This window comes from Triticum urartu, chromosome 7 (genome assembly GCF_003073215.2).
Source record: "Triticum urartu cultivar G1812 chromosome 7, Tu2.1, whole genome shotgun sequence".
Taxonomy (NCBI): Eukaryota; Viridiplantae; Streptophyta; class Magnoliopsida; order Poales; family Poaceae; genus Triticum; species Triticum urartu.
This window is the reverse complement of record NC_053028.1, coordinates 9782189-9791278: the sequence shown is the minus strand read 5'-3', so window position 1 is coordinate 9791278 and position 9090 is coordinate 9782189. Positions and strand designations below refer to the sequence as shown.

The following is a 9090-nucleotide window of genomic DNA, read 5'->3' as shown; positions in this document are numbered from 1 at the left end:
TGGGTCGACGTATTGCTGATTTCCATTGTAGACTGGTGTTGGTGGAGCCGAGGTGATGTTGTGTGGACGTGGTGCAGAGCCATAGGCTGCATATGCCTGCTGGGGAGTGGAGCTGGGACGAGGACCTAGAACACCAGGGGCATGCCATTGACGAGGCTGGCAGGGAGCTGAAGGTGGTTGCTGCTGGAGCTGCGTACGGGTCGGAAGCCCGGTCCATGGGTTGAACATCCACGGCTCATTGCGACCGTGTCCTCGACCGCCACGGCCACGGCCTCGGGTGTTGGTGTAGTTGCCGCGACCACTGCTTGAGTTTGACGATCCAAGGGAGGAGCCGAGAGAGCGCTGATCACCAGAGCTGCGTCCTCCCCATGACGAAGTGCGCTCACCACCCGTGTGTGGCAAGATGCTGTTGCCGCTCGCCCAGAGAGCCGTGGCAGCGGCGTTTTTTGCATCGGTTTTCTTCTAGGTCTCGTCAAGTACGAGTGCTGACCGCGTCTGTAAAAAAGACGGGAAGGGAACCTGAAACGGAAGAAAGGAGCGCAGATGGGAGAACTACTCGTTGAGGCCGCGGAGGACGGTGAGGACGAGCGTCTCGTCGGTAACTTCTTGACCGACGTCAGCCAGAGCGTCGGCGAGGGACTTGAGCTTGGCGCAGTAGGCACGGCGACTCTTCTTGTTGTCGCGGAATAGGTTGTCGATGGCATTCCAAACTTGCCGTGTAGAGGACCTAGGTGCCATGATGATTCCGAACAGCTCAAGAGAGATGGAGCCGTAAATCCAGTTGAGGACGGTGAAGTCGTCATGGCCCCAGTCCGACGTGGGTGAGGTGTCGGACGGCGAGGCGCCGTCTAAGCCGAGCACGTGAGCAGTGAGGCCATAGCGTCCGAGGGCGACAAGGAAGAGCTCGCGCCATTGAGCATAGTTCGAGTCTTTGAGATCAAGGGCGACTGGGACGTATGTTTTGATTGAGTGGGCGAAGGTGGATGCTGCGGGATGGTATGATTTAGAGGTGGGTATGGGCCTCTTCATGGCGGCTGCAGGGGAGCTCGATTCCTTTCTCCTCGGCTTGAGGAGCGAGCTCAGCCTCCCGTTCGGCGACGGCAGCCTCACGTTGCTGCAGCTGGGTCTCGAGTGCTGCGAGCTCTTCAGGTGTCATGGCGGAGGGAGGGGTTTGAGGAGGAGGAGGAGGATCGATCTGCTAGGGTTCACGAGGAAGAGGAACGACCGGTGTCTGATACCATGTAAGACAGATAGGAATCGGTGCTGCAAGATTGCACGCCTCCTCATCTCATTGCATCATATCTATATACACGTATACATGGGTGAGCTTGCCTTGCAAGTCAATTAAACTAGGGAAACTACAACCGACTCAAGCCATATTTGGTAGTCTAAACATACTTGGATGATGGGCATTATCAGCACGCCCCCGTAGTCTGAGCCTCGTAGTGGAGCGAGGTGAAGACTGGACCGGACCTCATGAAACAATACAGCTGGAAGACCTTTTATGAATATATCCGCGTACTGTGACAAAGAAGGAACATGCAGAACTCGAACAACACCAAGAGCAACTTTCTCGCGGACAAAATAAATGTCAAGCTCAATGTGTTTGGTTCGTCGATGTTGTACCGGGTTATGAGCAAGATATACCACGCTCACATTGTCACAAAAAACAACTGTAGCAGTGCTGATAGGTCGATGGAGCTCCTGAAGTAAGTGACGAACCCAACAAGACTCGGCCACAACAGTTACCACATCTTAAGTTATGCCGGTATAGCAATCACAAATTGCAGTACATAACACGATGACTTAAACAAAAAGTTCATATGACTGGGAGGGAACTGATGATCATGCAATCTCCTTGGGTTCCTCAACTGGAGAAATGGTGAATGCAATGATTTCCACCACAACAGCTGAACATGCCATCAGCTTCATGGTACCCCAGATGTCCTTCATGATGAGATCGGACCTCTCCTTCTCCTTGCTTCAAAAATTCATGCAAAAAGTGGTAACATATCAATAAGATAATCCGATACCAAGCGTTGAAAAAGGAGACAACGTATACATACCTAATAGACTCCACAACCTCATCAATCCCTTAAGGACGCCGCCTCTCGCTCTAACTCTTCTAGACTAGCTGATTGCAAGTTAATTTTCGTACGCTACAATAGAAATAAAGATTCTATAAGTGATTTATTATAGCTATACAGGCATAACAGATAAATAAAGTGCATAGACATAACAAATAAACAGGGCATAGCAGATTCAAAGTAAGCAAATTCATAATATATCTCACGGGTATAAAAACATGATGCCTATGCTAGGATCAATGTTCCAAATAGCAGATAAATAGAAATGCGCACATGAACTAAGTATCACAGGTATAAAAGCATGATGTCTATGCTAGGAGTCCATCGTCACATGACTGAACTTTGGCGGCCCTAACAAAAGAAATGCAAGCTTGCTGTCACTGTTGCCATGGGCAAATTCATGTATGCAGTAGTGGTGGAAGATGGAAGCACAGGAAAGGAATGCATTATGTATTTGAAGGAACAACGTCTTCCTCCAGACATTTATTCCCTTAAAATCGGTGCGTGTGAAGCCAATAACCGAGAGGTTGCATACCCTTAGAGGATCTGCACAGTTGATCTTGGATGTGATACAATTTGATCGAGCTTTGGAGAAAGCAGTTTTGTATGCTGTTGGGGATACACTTGTCTGTGACAAACTTGATGAAGCTAAAACTCAAGTTGAAATGTTGATGTGGTGAAAGGTACAATTTTGTTACTGTTGATGGGATTCTTTTGACTAAATCTGGCACAATGACTGGTGGACTAAGCGGTGCAATGGAAGCTAGATCAAATAAATGGGATGACAGCAGAATAGAATCTTTGAAGAAGAAACATAAGCTAGAGTCTGAAATGTCCGAACTTGGTTCCCCCTGGGAGTTGCAAAGAAAGGAGCTTGCTGTATCTGAGAAAATAACTGGACTTGAGAAAAAGTTACATTACTCGAAGTCATACTGAATAATCTCATGGACAAGCTACGCAAATTGGCAACTGAGAAACATAATATTGAGAAAGAAATTGACCATCTGGAGCCAGGAAAGGAGGAGTTGGAAAGCCGTCTTACAAAAAACGAACAGAAGTAAGAAAGCGGGAGGAAAAAAACAAATGAGATAGTGGACAGGATTTACAAGGATTTTAGCACATCAGTTGGTGTGACGAACATTCATGAATATGAAGAAAAGCAACTGAAAGATGCTCAAGCACTGCAGGGGACGAAGTTAAGGCTGAGCAATCAATTATCGAAACTGAAATACCAGCAGGAATATGAACAGAAGAGAGATATGCATGATCCGACTGCGAAGTTAAACAATACACATGAGAGCTTAGAGAAGAAGCTGAAGGGCATGCAAGAAAGAGAATGTCATGGTAAGGCTGATGCTGATGTATTTCAAATCAGACGGAAGAGCTGAAAGCTGAGGCTGAAGACTGGAAGTTGAAGTCAGATGAATGCGTGGCAACAATTTGTGAACTAAAGAAACAGAATGATAGTGCTGCTGCTGCATTGGCAAAACTGGATCGCCACGTGAAGTTAAAGGAGTGATAACTAGATCAACTTAGATCACGCCAGCGGGAGATTGATGAGAAGTGCGAACTGGAGCAGTTAAAGCTTCCTACAGTTAAATGATCCAATGGACACTGGATCATCCTCACAAGAACTTGACCATGATTACAGCCAGCTTACTGAAATCTACCTGCAAGTTATGCGGCTGTCTGATGGTGAAAAACTTGAGGCAGAGTTCAAACAGAAAATAGGTACACTAATGCATGGCTGAGATTGAACGCACAGCCCCAAACTTAAAAGCACTGGACCAATATGAAGCACTTCAATCTGGTCTAATAATTAATTCATGTGGCAGCTGACAAGTGTAACTCTGTCAAGCCAAGAAGGTATGAGCTGTTCATGGAAGCCTTTGATCATGTATCTAAAGGCATAGACAAAATCTACAAGCAGTTAACAAAAAGGTCACACGCGCCCACTCAGAGGAACAGCGATATTTGAATCTAGAAAATGAAGATGATCCATTTCTACACTGAATCAATCACCCACACACAAAAAAATCAGTGCTTTAGGGGTATGAAACAGTTATCTGGTGGGGAGAAGACAGTTGCTGCACTGGCATTGCTGTTTGCCATTCACAATTTCAGGCAATCACCATTCTACATACTTGGATGAAGTCGATGCAGCTATCAGAGAGGAGGGGTCGGGAGCGGGAGGTACCAAAGTCCTGTTGGAGATGAGGCAGGGACGGCCGGCGGGCGGAGCGGAGAGGCGAGGGGCCGGCGGGTGGCGGCGGGCGGCGGCGGCGGAGTGGAAGTCGGGGCGGCCACCGGGCGGAGGGGAGAGGCGAGGGGCCGTCGTCTGGACGCGGACCGCATCGGCTGTAGTCCGCACCCTCGCCGCCAGGGTACGGAGCGCCATGGGTGGTGGATCGGGGTGGACGACGGTGTACGGCTGTCGCTAGGGTTCTCTCTCTCTCTCTCTCTCTCTCTCTCTCTCCCCGGCGCGGCGCCGCGATTTCTGTGCAAGCGACTACCCCGTGCCCACTCCGTCCCGTCCGTTCCCCTGGCATATTAGCCGGTGGGCTCTTCGTGGGCTGAACCAAACAACCATTTTCTGTCCCCAAATGCAGCCCGCACATTGCAAGGGACCTCCAAATTAATCCGCTTGGGCGAGCAGTCATGAACCCACCCCAAGCGGATTCATGAATTTGAAAAAATATTTAGGAAATCAAAAAATGTTCGTTATTCCGAATACATTTTTTAAATATATTTGAACAAACCTCATGAATTGAAAACAATTCATATTTCATAAAATGTTCATAATTTCAAAAAATGTTTCTAAAGTTAAAAATGGGAAAAAGAAGAAAACACACAAAAACGTCCGCGGTGATCTCTCTGGAACCGACTACATCCCGCAGACTGGCGGGGCCTCGCACAGGCGGCGAATTAACAGGCCGGCTCAGGTAGCGAACCCCACAATGTAGAAAAAAATCAGCAAAAATAATGCAGGCTGGGTTCAAACTCGCGACATGTGTCTCTCATTTCCTAAACCAAGCCGCTTGAGCTGAACACATTTTCTGATTAATAAGCACCACAATGTTTAAGGTTGGACTCGCATAAAATTCCTAAAATAAGATGGACTGACGAGGATTCGAACCCTTTCACCTCCTGGAAGTACGCAGTGGTACATAACCAGTGGAATATATTATCTTGGTGTCTAATAATTGCAGTGTGGCTTATAAGAATTGTGAGCGGTGACCGATCTAAACATTATTTGGAATTTTGAACCTGTTTTTATTTAGGAAAGCGAATAATTATTGGAAAAAATTCAAATTTTTGAACAAATTCTACAAATTGGGAAATTATTTGAAAACACAAACATTTTATGGAAAATTCAAACATTTTTCAATCTTGAACAAAGTTTAGATGAAGCTCGAAAAACCAAGAACATTTTTGAACTTCTGCACATTTTTTGAAACCCCAAACACAATTTAGAAAAAATGAGTATTTTTATTCAAATTTGTGATATTTTTTTTGAAAATTGCAAAGATTTTTTGAATTCATGAACAAAATTATAAAGACAAGAACATTTATTGAACTTTTGAAAAAAATTGAAACACCCGAACTAAATTTGAAAAAAAAAACCATTTTCAAATAAGTGAACATTTTTAAATTTTGAGCAAAAATTTAAAAGAAACATTTTTGGAACTTCTGAACAATTTTTTGAAAGCGTGAACATTTTTTTAACTGAGAATATTTTGTGAAGTTTTCAACAATTGATGAGCAACACAAATATTTTTTTTGAAAAAAAAAGGAATAAACTTGAAAACAGAAAAGGGAAAACAAAAAAAAATGAAAAGAAAGAAAAAGAAATAGAAAAAGAAACAGGAAAATGAAAAAAAATGGTTCAGGATCCTCCGAGAAGGTTCCCAAAACTGAAGAAAACCGGCGGTGAACCAGCTAGAAAGTTCCCAAAACCAGAACCGCTGAAACATTTAGGCTGCGTTCGGTGCATAGGAATTTTGCACGCTCCACAGGAATTTTTTCCTATAAATCTGTTCGCTCTGGAGGAATAAGGTGTGTCTATTCCACAGGAAAACTCCTTGGACCTGTACTTTTCATGGGAAAAATAACATCTACCCAGACCAGAGGAAACACCCTGTTGGAGACCTATGGTTTGCACTGTTCACCTAAAGTCACTTCCTGTACTTTTTTACATTCCATTGATTTGCTCTCGTCCAGTCCGAACGCAGCTTTAACGGGCTGGCCCATCCCGAACGCTCGTTGATTTCCCCTGTGCGTCGTCTGGCAGTTTGCTGCAGCGAGCGGTAAATAGAAAAACCCTATCTGAAAACCATTTCCCTTTCATGACTGCGCGCAGCTAGGCCTATTCCACCGCCTTTGGTTGGCAGGCCTTTCTCTCCTACCGCACGTACAAAAGGAGCAAATCCCGCTCGGTTCTTCACCTCTTTTCTGCGCGTGATACAATCATAAACATGTGGGACGAGACTTGCCTGCTCCCCCAACGTGCGTCCATTCATGCTTCCGCATACGTGGCATGATTTAATTGGAACAAAATAAGGCCCGGTCTCACCCTCTTAAAATCAGGGGGGAGATGATTAGATTAGAAAGAAAAAAGAGAAAAAGACAGCCGTAGGATAGAGTGGGAGCACGGATAGGAGCATGGGGAGGGAGCAAACAAGCTGGATCCCAACAGGTGAGGTTATTGTGACTTGAATCACTGTTGATATCCACAATATAATATACCAGTGTACCATAGTACTCTCTCTATTTCAAAATAAGTATTTTAAGCTTAGTATAAATTTGTATTAGAGCCAATGCAAAGTTAAGACACTTATTTTGAGACGGAAGAAGTAGAAGAGAAAAAAAATGACATAATGTCGGCTGACTGGCTAGGGCTGGAGGTTGATTTGATAGTTGCCATGCCAAACCCCAACAGATAGATTTTCCATGTCTGCTCGCTTCTCTTCTCTGGTCGGCTGGCTAGCGAGTGACACTGCCTAGGCCTTTTTTTTGCCCGGACTAATCTCCTTTCCATTATATCATAATGAAAATTCACAACCAATCCGAGAGGTTCTGGAGACAGAAAAGGAAATGAGCGAGTTCAAAGCTGATGGGGAACGTAGTAATTTCAAAATTTTCTTACGCACACGCAAGATCATGGTAATGTATAGCAACAAGAGGGGAGAGTGTTGTCTACGTACCCTCGTAGACCGGAAGTGGAAGCGTTAGCACAACGCGATTGATGTAGTTGTACGTCTTCACGGCCCGACCGATCAAGCACCGAAACTACCGCACCTCCGAGTTCTAGCACACGTTCAGCTCGATGACGATCCCCGGACTCCAATCCAGCAAAGTGTCGGGGAAGAGTTCCGTCAGCACGACGGCGTGGTAACGATCTTGATGTTCTACCGTCGCAGGGCTTCGCCTAAGCACCGCTACAATATTATCGAGGATTATGGTGTAGGGGGCACCGCACACGGCTAAGAGAACGATCATGAAGATCAAATTGTGTGTCTAGAGGTGCCCCCCTGCCCCCGTATATAAAGGAGCAAGGGGGAGGCCGGCCGGCCCTTGGGGCGCGCCAAGGAGGGGGGAGTCCTCCTCCTAGTAGGAGTAGGACTCCCCTTTCCTAGTCCAACTAGGAAGAGAGAAGGGGGAAGGAAAAAGAGGGAGAGGGAGAGGGAAAGAGGGGCCGCGCCCCCCTCCCTTGTCCAATTCGGACTCCTCATGGGAGGGGGCGCGCCACCTCCTGGGCTGCTGCCCTCTCTCTCCCCTCAGGCCCACTAAGGCCCAATACTTCCCCGGAATACTTCCCCGGGGGGTTCCGGTAACCCTTCCGGCACTCCGGTTTTCTCCGAAATCACCCGGAACATTCCGGTGTCCGAATATAGCGTCCAATATATCTTTATGTCTCGACCATTTCGAGACTCCTCGTCATGTCCGTGATCATATCCGGGACTCCGAACAACCTTCGGTACATCAAAATATAAACTCATAATGAAACTCATCGTAACGTTAAGCGTGCGGACCCTACGGGTTCGAGAACAGTAGACATGACCGAGACACGTCTCCGGTCAATAACCAATAGCGGAACCTGGATGCTCATATTGGCTCCTACATATTCTACGAAGATCTTTATCGGTCAGACCGCATAACAACATACGTTGTTCCCTTTGTCATCGGTATGTTACTTGCCCGAGATTCGATCGTCGGTATCTCAATACCTAGTTCAATCTCGTTACCGGCAAGTCTCTTTACTCGTTCCGTAATACATCATCTCCAACTAACTCATTAGTTGCAATGCTTGCAAGGCTTAAGTGATGTGCATTACCGGGAGGGCCCAGAGGAGGGCCCAGAGATACCTCTCCGACAATCGGAGTGACAAATCCTAATCTCGAAATACGCCAACCCAACATGTACCTTTGGAGACACCTGTAGAGCATCTTTATAATCACCCAGTTACGTTGTGACATTTGGTAGCACACAAAGTGTTCCTCTGGCAAACGGGAGTTGCATAATCTCATAGTCATAGGAACATGTATAAGTCATGAAGAAAGCAATAGCAACATACTAAACGATCGGGTGCTAAGCTAATGGAATGGGTCATGTCAATCACATCATTCTCCTAATGATGTGATCCCGTTAATCAAATGACAAAACATGTCTATGGTTAGGAAACATAACCATCTTCGATTAACGAGCTAGTCAAGTAGAGGCATACTAGTGATGTTTAGTTTGTCTATGTATTCATACAAGTATTATGTTTCCGGTTAATTCAATTCTAGCATGAATAATGAACATTTATCATGATATAAGGAAATAAATAATAACTTTATTATTGCCTCTAGGGCATATTTCCTTCAGTCTCCCACTTGCACTAGAGTCAATAATCTAGATTACACAGTAATGATTCTAACACCCATGGAGCCTTGGTGCTGATCATGTTTTTCTCGTGGAAGAGGCTTAGTCAACGGGTCTGCTACATTCAGATCCGTATGTA

The 9090-nt window shown here is 45.7% G+C and overlaps 1 pseudogene; it reads left to right on the top strand.

The window, feature by feature from the left end:
* Positions 1 to 2169: 2169 nt before the first annotated feature.
* LOC125518088 lies at positions 2170 to 4239 on the top strand (annotated as a pseudogene).
* Positions 4240 to 9090: the final 4851 nt, after the last annotated feature.